Raw genomic sequence first — 16,544 nt, forward strand, 5'->3', positions numbered from 1 at the left:
TGGGGTCCGTTCGGCAGGTGATGCAGTTATTGTCATAAAAAACAACTTTTAAACTTGCAGCCCTGAGTCAAACTGGCGTGGCCTAGAGTACCCATGCCTTAGCATTGTGACACCCCTCTGTCCCTCCTCCCCACCCTCTTCATCATCAGGAATGGCACCGGCAGGATTTTTCCTATTTCTCTGCAGTGAACACTACACAGATGCCTTAACGATCCAGCCCATGTGCTGTGCTGACACAGGTATCACAGGGCGGGGAGGAGGGACAGAGAGGGTGCGCCAGCCTAATGCATACACAATCTAGGCCACGCCCGTTTGACTCACGGCTGCCAGTTTAAAAGTTGTTTTTTAGGACAATAACTGCATCATCTGCCGAACGGACCCCAGGGCAGATCTTGGATTAAAAGCAGCTATCCGATGGTACAAGTGGTTTGGGGGGTCAGATTGTGGGTACAGAGTCACTTTGAGACCAATACATTTCAATGACCCCATTCCTACGTCCATAGGTGTGTACAGGGCTGTGATCAGTGCAGCCAAGAAAGAAAGGACAGGACCTAATACGGACCAGCAATTGCATGGGTCATTATCTTCTATGTAGTGGTCTGTGAATTGGGGAGCACTACGAACAGGGTTGGCTTTAGGCTTTTGTGGGTCCTTGGGCAACAGAGCCTCAGCAAGCCTCTCATCCATCCATTCATGATGTACCCATCATACACACAGTAGATACACACACTGGCTAATGTATTAAAAAAAAAAAAAAATATATATATATATATATATATATACAGTATATATATATATATATATATATATATATATATATACACACACACATATATATATATACTCACAGATACAGTACATACAGCAATTACAGCTCAACCTTCTTTCCCTCTGTGGGGCTGATCTCCACATGGTGGTAATAGAGAGGACCTGCGGGTCATGTGATCAGGTACTTCACCCCCCTTTCTCTCTTGTGTGGTCCCAGAACAAGGTGCTGTTCCTTGGAACCTGTGTAAAGTTTTTTCTTAGGTTAACCAATGGGAGATTAAGTACTTTATTTAGCCCACTGGGTGTCATTACCGTTTTTATGTCTTTTATGCATGACTGTAGAGTCAAAAGGGTTAACTGTTTTATACCTTGTGTTGTATGTTGACCAGTCACAGGTGCTCTTTCTACTTATCCTATCCTATCCTTCCTTTCTCTCACACACACTTAGCCCCACCACTCACAGGAGGGTTTAGATTTACCCCTGTAGGAGGAGTTAACGTGGTGGAGAAAGTGAATCAGTCTCTAGTCAGTTTTCAGAGAGAGAGGACACAGTGAGACAGATCCTGCAGAAGTTAAGCCAGGGCCTGGCTTTGGCTTTGGGACCAGAGACAGTAACAAGAGACTTTCCTTATTCCAGCAACTACCACAGCTATGCAGTGCTAAGTTTACGTTAGGGGAGAGAAGCCATCTAGGATAACCTTAGCCCACGCCAGGAGCCTATCTCAAATGTGCAGGGCAATCTCCTGAAACAAGAGGAACTGACACCAGTAGGACAAAACTAACAGGTCTACGTATCCTACTGCGCAGTGCAGGACGACTGGGTAATCTCAGAAGTCTGCTACACCCAGATAACCGACAACTCGGGCTCGTGCTACCTACCTAGAATGGGTTCTACGCAACTACGGGGAAGAAAGCTGTCAGACTATAGTCTATACGTGAGTCCTGGTATCACTTTCTTCTTCTTATCTACACTTCAGTTCTGGCAGAGTACACGTGGTACATTGGGCAGGGTTCCTCTGGTAACTCCAGTCCTCTTCCTTCTCTTCGCAAAGCAGTGGTTTATATTATTGTTAGCAACTACGTTTATCAAGATTTGCACTACCTGTATTAAGTGTGCTGTTCACCTGCAATGTTGTTCAGTAAAGTGTTCTATTTCCATACTAAATGCACGGGACTCTGTCTTATCTACCTGCACCTGCACCCACACACACCACTGTCTACCTTGGGTAATTTTACCCCTTTTGGTGGGTGGCAGTACTTACATCTTGGGTGGGAGTACAACCACTCCAGTCTGACGGGACAAGTGATCCACAAGTCTCCTGGAGGTTACTGACCATTTGGGCACAACAAACCGACCAAAACAGGTACCAACATCACACCTGTGTTCTACCACAGTACTGGCGTCACAAATAACAACACAACAATACTGGCCGAGTACCACATCTCTCTCTGTGCAAGACCCTGACAAGTCCTGCTCTTCCTCTCCCCTGTCTTCTAATGTTCATCCCCCTCTCCTACATTACAATAAGCAGGGTGAACATTACTGCAATGGGCCCCTCTCCCTTTTTGGGCCCCTGTGCAGCTATGCTGGGACTGGGCTCCTAGAGGCGCTGTGGGCCCCGGCACTTGCCTTGGTAAGCTGGCCCTGACTATGGATGCACCTCTGTAGTGGGGTCCGCATTTGTGGGTCCACAATTATGGCTCGCACTTTGGACATGTGAATGAGGCCTAAGAATTGAAAAGAAAAAAAAAAGTAATAAATGAATCAGCATGGAACATTGGAGCTAAAAATCACAAGGCTAAAATATGGTGATTCTATGTTGTAAGTCTTTTGTTGAGCAAACAACTCTCCGCATTGAATACCCTGTGAAAGCATTAACCGCATAAACAGCCTTTTATTTCCATTAAGTGTTCTTGTACCAGTGCATAGAACGACCACAGATCCCCATTAGAACGGCTTATTACACATTATCCCTCCAAGGAACCCAATCCAATTCCAGCACACAATGCAACCTGCGGGAGCCCGGCCCCTTGTACTCTACACTCCTCAATATCCCATTGACTCTGCAGGTAGAATTTTTTGTTTAGCAGCTGGTGGGTTTACATATTGTCCTCTACACTGCCGTAGTCACAAAAGAGGCGTACAAAGCTATTTCCTGTTGTGTGTAGGAAGGACTGAGTAGGGCCGCCCTGTGTTACTCCATTGTGCCGTGCTGTTACTTTTTAGATGCTATTAAATAGACGTGGACTAATAGCACCAATTCATATTTTTAATATGTTGCAAGAATTCCTTCGGAATAAGTGTATTGAGTGGTATCCGCTATTCCCTGGCACAGTGCCATGGACTGTGGGAATAATGTTTATTCATATATTGTTTCATAGGTGCGTTGTTTATAGGATCGCTGAATGGGGCTATGGAATATGTCGGTGCTGTTATATATCTTATATGGTCCCGTGTATGAGTGAGCACGATGTACGAACAAATAGTTAACAAAGACAATAATGAAACATAATGAAACGAGCAATTGAGAGGCACTGACCAGGGAATGTCTCACTGGTCCTACCCCTGGGATTATGGGGTGTGGTGGTATAATGTTTGGCAGACAGACCCCTCTAGACTTCATCTCAGGTACACAAAGTCATTGCATTGTGCTCGTCTAAAATAAATGCTGTACGAGCTGACAACTGACAACCTGACAACTCGAACACTTCGGCTGGCTAATGGTATTAGCTGTTGGCCTAAGAGCCAACAGCTGTTTCTCCTGACCACCCCTGAAAGATGTATCTGCTGGCTCGGTTTAGCGTGTATGTGTTTGGTGTTGAAAGAAGGGATTAAAGTCTCTGTCAGACACCTGTATTGGCAGCTTAAAGAGATGAACAAAGTTCACGTATAATTCTGGGATTGGCAACTTCTTCGAACCTAAACACTCAGCATTTAACTCTTCGTGTCTGGAAAAGTTGGTTGTTGCCGTAAGGCTGCCAGAAAAACATGGATATAGCCTATGGGTGGGTTCAGACTGAGGAATTCTCGCGGAAAATGTTAGCGGAATTCCGTCAGCTGTCCGCCCACACGGGCACGCATAGAATGGTGTCTATGGAGCCGGCGTATTCCACGATCCACTAAAAATAGTGACATGACACCACTTTCAGCGTATAGCGGAATACGCCAGCCCATCGAATGGTGTCTATTGGGCCGGCGGAAAGGCCCCCAGATGTGCGGGCGGACAGCTGACAGAATTCCGCGGACATTGTCCGCGAGAATTCCGTAGTGTGGACCTGCCCTATGGCTGTATCCCTATTTTCCAGGGCTCCCGAGGTTTTCAGATGATGGGAAATAAATTCAGGAAAGTTGCTGAACCTGGATTTAGTTTGCTTGTCTCTAGCAGCTTATCTTCCATGAGAACGAGAGGATTGGACAATAAAATCCAACATCCTTTTTTTTTTTTTTTGCTGACTGTGACTTTCTTTTTGAGGATCCTAGTCTTTGCCATGTAAGCACTGTAATCCTAAATTCAATTTAAAGAACCCTTCTAATAATAAAGGCCCAAACCATTTGTGCTCGAGTCGATAAGAACCCTCCTGATACCTCTATGTGGATAGATAAAGTCACATAATATTTTTTTTCCTCATCAAAAGAATGATCCCGCTGGGAATTACAGTAGAATCAAAGATGTATGAGAAATGTATTGATTTATGAAATCCACGGATGAGCTAGACTTTGACTTGACATGGATCCTTATTGACACTTCTGTTCTAAACTCTTAATCCACTATATCATCTCTCTACTTGTCATTACTTCTGTACTTCAATTTAGGAGGCTGATAGTTATGAGAATTCTGAGCTTTCCTCAATTATACTGAACTATATAGCAGTACTTTACTTTATTATCGTTTTTTTTTAGTCTGTTCGTTTGTTTCTTAGTTCTTTTAGTATTGCTTATATTCCTTGTGACCCGTTTTTCTGCAGAATCCCAGAAAATAAAAGAAAATTGAATTGAATTGAAAATTGACTAACAAAATCTAGGAATGAATGATAAAATTATTCAACAAATATATCCTGAAATGATCATGAAATAAGTAGACTTTGAGAAATCCTGGTGGTTAATTTCCTGTCCATCAGTTTCATCTTTGGCTGGTGACCAACTATGCAGCAGGTTTTAGACAAGGGGTGGGACTTACAGGACAGGAGGGGGAGGCTCTTGCTGCAGACAGGACAGATGGGAAGGCTCCTGCTGCAGGCAGGACAGAGGGGGGAGGCTCCTGCTGCAGACAGGATAGAGGGGGGGAGGCTCCTGCTGCAGACAGGACAGAGGGGGGAGGCTCCTGCTGCAGACAGAACAAAGGGGGGGCGAGGATTCCTGCTGCAGACAGGACAGAGGCTCTTATCGCGGTGGTCCAGAGTGGAGAGATGACCCACCTGGACTATCGGTACCACCACCCACAGAAAGGCGAAAATCACCCAAGGGCGGCGTAGCCTGTGTATGTAGTTGCTGGTGCAATTACCACTGAGTAGAATAAATAAACTGATCTTTACTGACAAGTCTCTTGTGATATAGGAGGATAAAGCAACAATTAATTTCTATGGTACAGACTTGAGTTTCACTGGATCTGTGCTAAAAGAAGCGGCAGTGGTGAGGTAGGATAGTAGTGCTGGTTTAGTGAAATAGAGAGTTCAGAAGAGTGAAGAGGAGTTTGTCGTGAGAGCCCCAACCCAGTAAAGTAATGTGCTCTGCCGGAACTTGTAAGAAGAGTAGAGATGAGCGAACCTGGAGCATGCTCGAGTCGATCCGAACCCGAACTTTCGGCATTATATTAGCGGTGGCTGCTGAACTTGGATAAAGCCCTAAGGCTATGTGGAAAACATGGATATAGTCATTGGCTGTATCCATGTTTTCCAGACAACCTTAGAGCTTTATCCAAGTTTAGCAGCCACCGCTAATCAAATACCGAACGTTCGGGTTCAGATCGACTCGAACCCGAACCCGGTTCGCTCATCTCTAAAGAAGAGATACTTGAAGATACTTTAGAGGAAGAAGAATACTTAAGCTCTGCAGTATCGGGGTACCCATTCTACGAGGGTGACACAAGCCCCAGTCTTCGTTACCTGAGTTATACAAACAGTACATAGGCTTTGACTATGGCTGCTTTGCTCTATCCGGGTCAGTTCTTCTCTCTAGGATACCCCTCTGCACAGTGAAGAGATGTTCATGGCGTGGGTTGGGGTGTTCTCTGACTTGTCCTCCTTAAGTGCTTAGCACTGCATCTTGAGTGTAAGTGTTGCTTCAATGAAGAAAGTCTCTGTGTTCTCCATACGTGTCCACTATCGCCACTAGTCTACACTGGACTGACCATCCCCTAGGGGTTGTGTGTTGTGTAAAGCGTGCAGAGTTAGGCAGAAAAAGAACAGCATCTCTCATTGGCTGGGAAAGGCCATGTGGTACAAAAACAGTAAACAGTAAAGATGACTACAGCTGTGCAACATATAACAAAGGTTAAACGTAATACCGACACCTTGTGGTAAAAATAGAGAATGCAACTCCATTACCACTGAAGGAATGACTTTGCAACAGGTGCCTGAAGCACCTAACTGTGGGACACCAAAAGAAGACGGGGAGCAGGGAGAGGTAAGGTATCAGGTGTTTGGCAATCGTCAGCCGTGTATCGCTATTACATGATTTAGCTCCAAATCTAAACCAACGGTCAACTGATCATTGTCTCTATTACAGGTAGCGATATTCGGCCAAATCGGTCAGATTTGGACAATTATCACTCCGTGTAATAGGGCCCTTAGAGCCAATTAGGAGGTAAAGAGGTGACATGGCTATCCTGGGATACAGAAAGAATGTTTTTTTTTAAATTTCTTAGTTTTAGTTATGAGACAAAATAGAATCAAACGGAAGAAGGAGAGCTGGGAAACTTTTTATTTTTTGTGTTTATTTTGTGTTTTATTTTAGTAGTATGCCTGGGTGCAATTGTAACACAAATGCAATATTTCTTACTATCAGTTGCCCAGAGGAATAAGGCCAATCTTACCTCTGCTCTTTTCCATTGGCTCCATAGGTTTTTAATTGGGCGAAATTTGAATACCCCTCCCCCACATTGCATATCTTTACATAAACAGAAGCCGGTCAATAGATCTCCTTGTAGTCGCTCCGAAGTCCCGCCAGCTGGTGGAAGAACCATTAGATCCCTCACTGTGAACAACGGAAGCAAAGAACAAAGGTCCCGAATGTAAAGACAAAGTTACTGTCAACTTAGTTCAAGCGATGGAGTGGAAATATTAATTCTTTATAATGTGGAGGGGTATTGTCTGCTATTTATTGGCAGATATGATGAAGTGGAAAAGGGCGTCACTGAGAGGATTTAATGACATTGATTTCATTGACAGAATGTTTTCAGAAAATGTCATCAACTTCTCCAGACAAAAGGACAAATGTATTTTTAGTGTTTACTAGAAAATGTACCCGGCGCTGCCCGGGTATAATGTGTCAGTGTGTTAATTAGATTTGTTCTAAGGTGCCCAGGAGGCCAAGCTAAAGGTATTGTTTCATCTGAGTTAATCAGTGGAATTAGTGTATACCTGTAGTGCATAGTTGGAGGGGTTCTGTATACCCACAATGTATAGTTTTTAGGGGTCTCGCATATCTGTAGTGCATAGTTGGGGGGCTGTATACCTATAGTGTATAGTTGAGGGAGGTCCTGTATACCTGCAGTGTACAGTTGGTGAAGGTCCTGTATACCTGTACTGTATAGTTCGGGGGTCCTGTATACCTGTAGTATATAGTTGGTGCTGTATACCTGTAATGTATAGTAGTAGAGGTCCTGTATACCTGTAGTGTATAGTTTGGGGTCCTATATACCTGTAGTATATAGCTGGTGGAGTTCCTGTATACCTGTAGTATATTTGGGGTCCTGTATACTTGTAGTATAGAGTTGGTGTAGGTCCTGTATACCTGTAGTGTATGGTTTTGAGGTCCTCTATACCTGTAGTGTATAATTTGGGGTCCTATATACCTGTAGTATATAGTTGGTGGAGCTCCTGTATACCTGTAGTGTATAGTTTTGGGGTTCTGAATACCTGTAGTGTATAGTTTGCGGTCTTGTATACCTGTAGTATATAGTTGGTGGAGGTCCTGTATAGTGAAGAAGAACAAGCCAGATTCCTTCAGCTCACGTTAAAAATTAATTCTTTTTATTTCCAAATTCATTAAAACAGTAGCCGACGCGTTTCGGACCTAACCAGGTCCTTATTCATGGCATCTAAACAATAATTTTACAAACAAACATGGTATTAGTGTGTATACATACAGGGTGGTTAAAAAACTTTACATGACATGACATAACAAAAAATTAGTAACAAAAAATTAATGACAAAAGACCTAGTTGTAGAAAAGTACTGCTGAGTATGTGGGTCGCATCATTTAAGCCATATAGTGTCCCATCTACATGGAGAGCATTAATGTCTAAACCAAATAATAAAATATATCCTGGGCTCCATATATATCTATGTGCAAAGCAACTATGTGTAAAACATAGGGTTAAATGACAGATAAATAAAACATTAAATTAGTGTCAAAGGCATTTAACCATATATGTGGGCCATATATTTGAATCAATGGGTAGAGCACATGTGTTGAATTATATGTGAGAAATACTCCCATTATGACTAAAATACTGAGAGTAGCATGGACTCTATGGCTATATGCGTATAAGGACAAAGACAAGGATGAAAAGAGAAACGAAGGCATTAGTATAAAATAAGAGAAAAAAAAAAAAAAAAGACACATGTTATGATATAACATCATTTAACCCTATGTTTTACACATAGTTGCTTTGCACATAGATATATATGGAGCCCAGGATATATTTTATTATTTGGTTTAGACATTAATGCTCTCCATGTAGATGGGACACTATATGGCTTAAATGATGCGACCCACATACTCAGCAGTACTTTTCTACAACTAGGTCTTTTGTCATTAATTTTTTGTTACTAATTTTTTGTTATGTCATGTCATGTAAAGTTTTTTAACTACCCTGTATGTATACACACTAATACCATGTTTGTTTGTAAAATTATTGTTTAGATGCCATGAATAAGGACCTGGTTAGGTCCGAAACGCGTCGGCTACTGTTTTAATGAATTTGGAAATAAAAAGAATTAATTTTTAACGTGAGCTGAAGGAATCTGGCTTGTTCTTCTTCACTGTATATACCCCAGCATCCAGGGGAAATACCTTCGTGCTCGGTTACCTTTACTATAAGAAGCTTCTGCTAATTTTCCGGGTGCTGACCAACACTTCTATGTTCTGGAGGTCCTGTATACCTGAAGTATATAGTTAGTGGAGGTCCTGTATACCTGTAGTATATAGTTTTGGGGTCCTGTATACCTGTAGTGTAAAGTTTGGGGTCCTGTATACCTGTAGTATATAGTTTTGTGGAGGTCCCGTGCACTTGTAGTGTATAGTTTTGGGGTCCTGTATGCCTGTAGTGTCCTGTATACCTGCAGAGTTGTATTTACCCGTATGGCAGTGTTATTCAGTCACAGTGTGTCGGTATTGGTCATGTCTGGTATGGGGGTGTTATCCAGTCACAGTATGGCGGTATTGGTCAGGTCTGGTATAGCGGTGTTATCCAGTCACGGTATGGCAGTATTGGTCAGGTCTGATATGATGGTGTTATCCAGTCACAGTATGGTGGTATTGGTCAGGACTGGTGTGGCGGTGTTACCCAGTCACAGTTTGCCGGTATTGGTCAGGTCTGGTATGGCAGTGTTATCCAGTCACAGTATGGCGGTATTGGTCAGGTCTGGTATGACAGTGTTATCCAGCACAGTATGGCGGTATTGGTCAGGTCTGGTATGGCAGTGTTATCCAGTCACAGTATGGCGGTATTGGTCAGGTCTGGTGTGGCGGTGTTATCCATTCACAGTATGGCGGTATTGGTCAGGTCTGGTGTGGCGGTGTTATCCAGTCACAGTATGGCGGTATTGTTCAGGTCTGGTATGGCAGTGTTATCCAGTCACAGTATGTTGGTATCAGGTCTGGTATAGCAGTGTTATCCAGTCACAGTTTGGTATATCTGTTGTGCCCTGTATATACATGTAATGTATGGATGGAGTAGGGGGTCCTGTATATACATGTACTGTATAGATGGAGTAGGGGGTCCTGTATATACATGTACTGTATAGATGGAGTAGGGGGTCCTGTATATACATGTACTGTATAGATGGAGTAGGGGGTCCTGTATATACATGTACTGTATAGATGGAGTAGGGGGTCCTGTATATACATGTACTGTATAGATGGAGTAGGGGGTCCTGTATACACATGTACTGTATAGATGGAGTAGGGGGTCCTGTATATACATGTACTGTATAGATGGAGTAGGGGGTCCTGTATATACATGTACTGTATAGATGGAGTAGGGGGTCCTGTATATACATGTACTGTATAGATGGAGTAGAGAGGTCCTGTATATACATGTACTGTATAGATGGAGTAGGGGGTCCTGTATATACATGTACTGTATAGATGGAGTAGGGGGTCCTGTATATACATGTACTGTATAGATGGAGTAGGGAGTCCTGTATATACATGTACTGTATAGATGGAGTAGGGGGTCCTGTATATACATGTACTGTATAGATGGAGTAGGGGGTCCTGTATATACATGTACTGTATAGATAGAGTAGGGGGTCCTGTATATACATGTAGTGTATAGATGGAGTAGGGGGTCCTGTATATACATGTACTGTATAGATGGAGTAGGGGGTCCTGTATATACATGTACTGTATAGATGGAGTAGGGGGTCCTGTATATAAATGTACTGTATACATGGAGTAGGGGGCCCTGTATACATGTACTGTATGGATGGAGTAGGGGGTCCTGTATACATGTACTGTATAGATGGAGTAGGGGGTCCTGTATATACATGTACTGTATAGATGGAGTAGGGGGTCCTGTATACATGTACTGTATAGATGGAGTAGGGGGTCCTGTATATACATGTACTGTATAGATGGAGTAGGGGGTCCTGTATATACATGTACTGTATAGATGGAGTAGGGGGTCCTGTATATACATGTACTGTATAGATGGAGTAGGGGGTCCTGTATATACATGTCCTGTATAGTTGGAGTAGGGGGCCCTGTATACATGTACTGTATAGATGGAGTAGGGGGCCCTGTATATACATGTAGTGTATAGATGGAGTAGGGGGCCCTGTATATACCTGTACTGTATAGATGGAGTAGGGGGTCCTGTATATACATGTACTGTATGGATGGAGTAGGGGGTCCTGTATATACATGTACTGTATAGATGGAGTAGGGGGTCCTGTATATACATGTACTGTATAGATGGAGTAGGGGGTCCTGTATATACATGTACTGTATAGATGGAGTAGGGGGCCCTGTATACACATGTCCTGTATAGATGGAGTAGGGGGTCCTGTATATACATGTACTGTATAGATGGAGTAGGGGGTCCTGTATATACATGTACTGTATAGATGGAGTAGGGGGTCCTGTATACATGTACTGTATAGATGGAGTAGGGGGTCTACCAGTTATTACTGTGGATGTTGTGAGGCAGCTTCCCTAGCAACCATTGCTCCCTGTGAAAATGAAAGCAGTAATCCTATTGGTTGCTAAGGCTCCAACTGCCGTGTCTGCTGCAGCTAATTATATCACCTGTGTTTGCAGTGAGGAGATTTCCCCATTCATCTCTATGGGGCGCTGCTCTTCCCCCTCCCCCTCCCCTCCTGTACATCTGGCGGGGACGGGACCTTCGCAGTAACCTTCCCGGGCACCCAATGTATCTGTGTGCCAAATTTGGGGTCAAACGGTTCAGGCGTTTGGAAGTCTATAGAGGACAGACAGACAGAAGGACAGACAGACTTTGATTTTTATGATATAGATGTTGATGTAATCACATGGTTGGAGTAGATAAATGGTCAAAAAAGTAAGAATCTTCCCACTATACAGAGTCCCACATAACACATACCAAACACATAAAGCTCTATACAAAGGGCCAGATACATGCCGCACCATAAACAGCACAAACCAGTACAGTACAGTGATTGAAGGGGCAAGGGGTGTGATAGGTGGGGGCGGTTAGATTATATAAGTGATGTGATGGGGGATGGTTACCCTTTTAGGATTTGGCTGGTCAAAGGAATCTCCCAACTACCTGCCCGTAGTATGCATAGTGGTGCGGAGGTGGTTTCGGGGTTGGACTCTGAATTTAATTGTTGCGAGAGCTGTGGCAATGGTAGGCCCTTAAAGCAGATGGAAATCAGTGCTTTTGGAGGTTAAGGGGACTAACCAATTAGTTCTGTACTTCCTCAATGGTGTAAATGGTTGCACAATTGGTGGCGGTGGTTTCTGGGGAATGGCGGTTTAAAGGTCTAATTCTAATTGCTAAGTTTAGGCCAGGGGCTTGGGGAGGAAGCGAGATGTGAAACAGTACACAGCTACCAAAGGCCCTATTACACAAAACAATTATTGGCCGTGTTCGGCCGATATCGGCCATTACAGCTGAAAATCTGCTTGTGTAGTAGAAGGCAACGATCAGCCGACATGAAAGATTGTTTTCGGCTGCAGCAGCTGAAAGCAATAGAGTGCCTATCTCATTGATCTATGCAGTATATCTATACTGCATCGATCTTAATGAGAGATCAGAGCAATTATACTAGAAGTCCCCCAAGGAGACTTCTAGTTAGTGTGTATAAAAAAAAAAAAAAGTTTGAATCACCCATTTTATTCCCCATTTTTTAAATAAAAATAAATACATAAATAAACATGTTTGGTATCGCCGCGTGCGTACTCGCCCCAGCAGTTAATTTATTTCATTCCTGATCTCGCACAGTAAACGGCGTAAGCAAAAAAAAAAATGCAAAATTGTGTACTTTTGGCCGCATCAAATCCAGAAAAATTGTAATAAAATGCGATCAAAAAGTAAAAAAAAATCAAGGTACCGATAGAACACATCATGGCGCCAAAAATTACACCTCACACAGCCCCATAGACCAAAGGATAAAAGTGCTATAAGCCTGGGAATAGAGCGATTTTAAGGAACATATATTTGTTATCTATGGTTTGAATTTTTTACAGGCCAACAGATACAATAAAAGTTATACATGTTATATATCGTTGTAATCGTAACAACTTTTGGAACATGCATAACAAGTCAGTTTTACCCTAGGGCAAACTGCGTAAACACAAAACGCCCCCAATTTAAATTTTTTATTTTTTTTTCTATTTTACCACACATTAAAAAATTTTCTGGTTTTGCAGCGCAACAAGTAAGGGCTCATGTGGGTCTGTAGGTGAAAAAATGCAAGCACTATGGCCTTTTAAACACAAGGAGAAAAAAAACAAAACAAGGATTATCCTGGTCCGAAAGGGGTTAAGGATAGCCGACTTGTTAAAATTGAAGAGATTTATTATGTTGAAGCACTGATCAGCAATGCCCTAGTCATGCTGAGTCTAGGATACTGGGTAATAGACGAATTAGAGTACATTAGAGCAGTGGTGGAGTAATGGCGGAGTTACCCTTTAACATTAGAAGCTATTTTGATAAGCTTGGAATAATCGCTGCCTATATTATAATGTTATTTTTACAGCAGCACTTCCGATGTCATATCCTCGTATGTATAGGAGCCGGGCTCTGTTTCCCAGCACACATAACCAAGCACTGAGGCAAGGTCTGGCCTCGTCTTACCCAACCTGACTTCTCCATTAGCTAATTCCTTCTCAGTTGTGCAGAAAACCAGATGAGATTGCTTCAGAGCGGAATATAGTGCTGGAGTGCAGCCGCTAATGGCATGTGTTTAGCAGATAATGATAATCTATGCAATGCTGTCATTATGTGGAGTATACAGCAGGGAAATGACACAGTCTATACCAGAGACAGAGCTAATGTATGGCTGTGCGGTAGTAAACTCCGTCCTATATAGTCACAATAAGACATATATGGAATTAAAACGTATATGTTCTAGGGAAAAGTCTTTTATTTATTAGGGTCTCTCCCCTTTCCATGTTTATGAGACCAGGATGGACTTACATTATGAGGCTATCCTAGTCACATCACACAAAGAGACTATGCTAAGCATGTACTTCTGGCTTATAACACATATTACTCTCAGGCTGGGTTCACACTATGCAATGTTGCAATGTTTTTTTCATCTGTTTTCCCAAAAACGGTTGAAAAAACGGATACATTTGTGTGCATCCATTTTGATCCATTTTTCTATTGACTTCCATTATAAAGATCAAAAGGCATCTGTCTTTTTTTTTACCGTACACAAAAATTTGCTCGATTGAATTTTTGTTAAAGTGTTTTGATCCATTTTTTATAATGGGATTCAATGAAATAACAGATGCACACAAATGTATCCATTTTTCAATCCCTTTTTTTCATCCGTATATTGTAAAAACTGATGAAAAAAAAGGATTGCAAAAATGTAGTGTGAGCCCAGCCTTAAGGCCCTATTCCACGTGATGATTATCGTTTGAAAAATCGTAAGAGCGTTCGTAATTGAACGATAATCGTTTCGTGTAATAGCAGACGATTAAATGACCAAGAAGAAATGGTTGGTCGTTAGATAGAATTTGGACCTAATTTTATCGTTGATCCTTTGCAAATCATTCATGCATCATTCAGAGTAATAAGATGTCGTGTGGTCGTTCGCAGTAGAGACGAACGCAGTAGCGACGACAGGACGACCACAAGAACTGTCATAAGTAATGATCATTGCTACGTGTAATTGGGTAAACTATTTCAGGTCGTTCGCCATAGAGGTCGTTTGAGATCGTTTATTGTCAATCGTCGAAAAATGGCTTTGTGGAATAGGACCCTTACAGATTGGTGATCTCCCGAATATGGCAGAAGCAACCACAAATATAGTTGTGTGTATGAAAATGAATAAAAACAGCCATATAAACTGGAGTGGACAACCAATAAAAAGAAGTTGCCATGAATCCTGGTTTGGCGATCTATCAGCTGACTTTAGCAGCCAAATCCCTCTCGGTGGGTCCACTTTTATGGCGTTGTGATTGTGCGTGTAACATTGACAGCGTTGACAGTCCTGCCAGCCTCATGCAGGGCCGTTTTTGGCAGCGGGCAGTCGGCTTGTGCTGGAGGCTCTACCCTAAGGGGGATGGAAAATATCCAACAGCCGTTGTAGAAGCCATTGGAAATAGCACAAATTCCATTATAAACATCTAAATCGGAATGTTTCATGTTTGTTCTGATGTGGAAATTGGCATCAGATATAAAATTTCTCCCTCTGTTCTGAACCTTTTCTGAAAAGATTAAAAGGAAACTAAATGCTGCAGGTAACTGTGGATATGTAATGTCCCACAGGGTCCACTACAAAGAGAGCGGTTAGATGTTTTATATACTTTTATGCTGTTTTACACTGTTTGATACTGTAACAGGTTTTACATTGTGATTCTGCTTCGTAACCATGCATGGCTGTGAGAGTTAAAGGTTAACACATGTATGCTCGCACATGCATACACACACACACATACACACACATACACACACACATACACATACACACACATACACAACAGGAACCTACCGGAGGGGGTGGAGCTTGGGTGACCAGGTCTCTCTTCAGCAGAAAGATAGTGTGCAGTGAAGTATAGAGCAGTAAGTCATTGGCTCCATAGTAAGGTCCAAATGAAGATGCCTTCTGCTGGACCTTTGGGCCCGCCTTGGATCCTCTGTTACTTAGTTGGCACACTCCGACCCTGTTCACCAGCACCATCTTCCTGGGGACTTCTGCTATACTGTCAGCACAGTAGCAGGTTTTTTTCTAGATTTTCCCTTTTAGAAATAAGTGAATGTCAAGCTTGCTCGTGTTCGTCCAAACCCAAATGTGCGTCATTTGATTACCGGTGGCTGCAGAAGTTGGATGCAGCCCTAAAGATGCCTGGAAAACATGGATGCAATCATAGGCCATAGGCTGTATCTATATTTTGAGGACTACCTAGGGCTGCATCCAACTTCTGCAGCCACCAGTAATTAAATGTTGTACTCTTGGGTTTGGACGAACCCAAACACACTCAAGATTCACTCATCAATAATGCCTTTAAAGGGGCATTCTATGTTAAAACACACTCAGATCCGCTCTGTTCCAACACAAGACTCTGGTCCAAGCATTAGGTCTTCCGAAATCTGACTGGGCGGAAGCTTAACCTTCCAAAAAGATAATGACCCAAAGCACACAGCCAAGCCAACACAGGAATGGGTTAGGGACAATTCTGTGAATGTCCTTGAGTGGCCCAGACAAAGGCCTAGCCTGAACCCAATTGGACATCTCTGAAGAGACTTGACAATGACTCCACCGATGGCCCCATCCAACCTGACAGAGTCGGAGAGGATCTTCAGAGAAGGAAGACATAAAATCCCCAAATTAAAGTGTAACCCTTGTGGCCTCATAGCCAAGAAGACTGGAGGCCAGAATCACTGTGAACGGGGCTTCAGTTAGTGTACGAGTTTAGTTTTTATTTTGTTTTTGTTTGTTTGTTTTTTTCAATAAATCAGCAAAGATTTCTACCATTCTTTTTTTCAGGTTGTTATCATGGAGTATTGAGTGCAGAATGTATTATTGATTTTTCTTTTCTATTTTAGCACAAAACCACAACATAACAAAATGAGAAAAAAAAGTGAAAGCGTCTGAATATGTTGCAAATGCCTTGTTCATATGTGTAATGGTAATGATTTTAGATTTACAAAAAAAAAAAAAACGCAAAATAATAA

Source organism: Dendropsophus ebraccatus, chromosome 7, assembly GCF_027789765.1.
Source record: "Dendropsophus ebraccatus isolate aDenEbr1 chromosome 7, aDenEbr1.pat, whole genome shotgun sequence".
Taxonomy (NCBI): domain Eukaryota; kingdom Metazoa; phylum Chordata; class Amphibia; order Anura; family Hylidae; genus Dendropsophus; species Dendropsophus ebraccatus.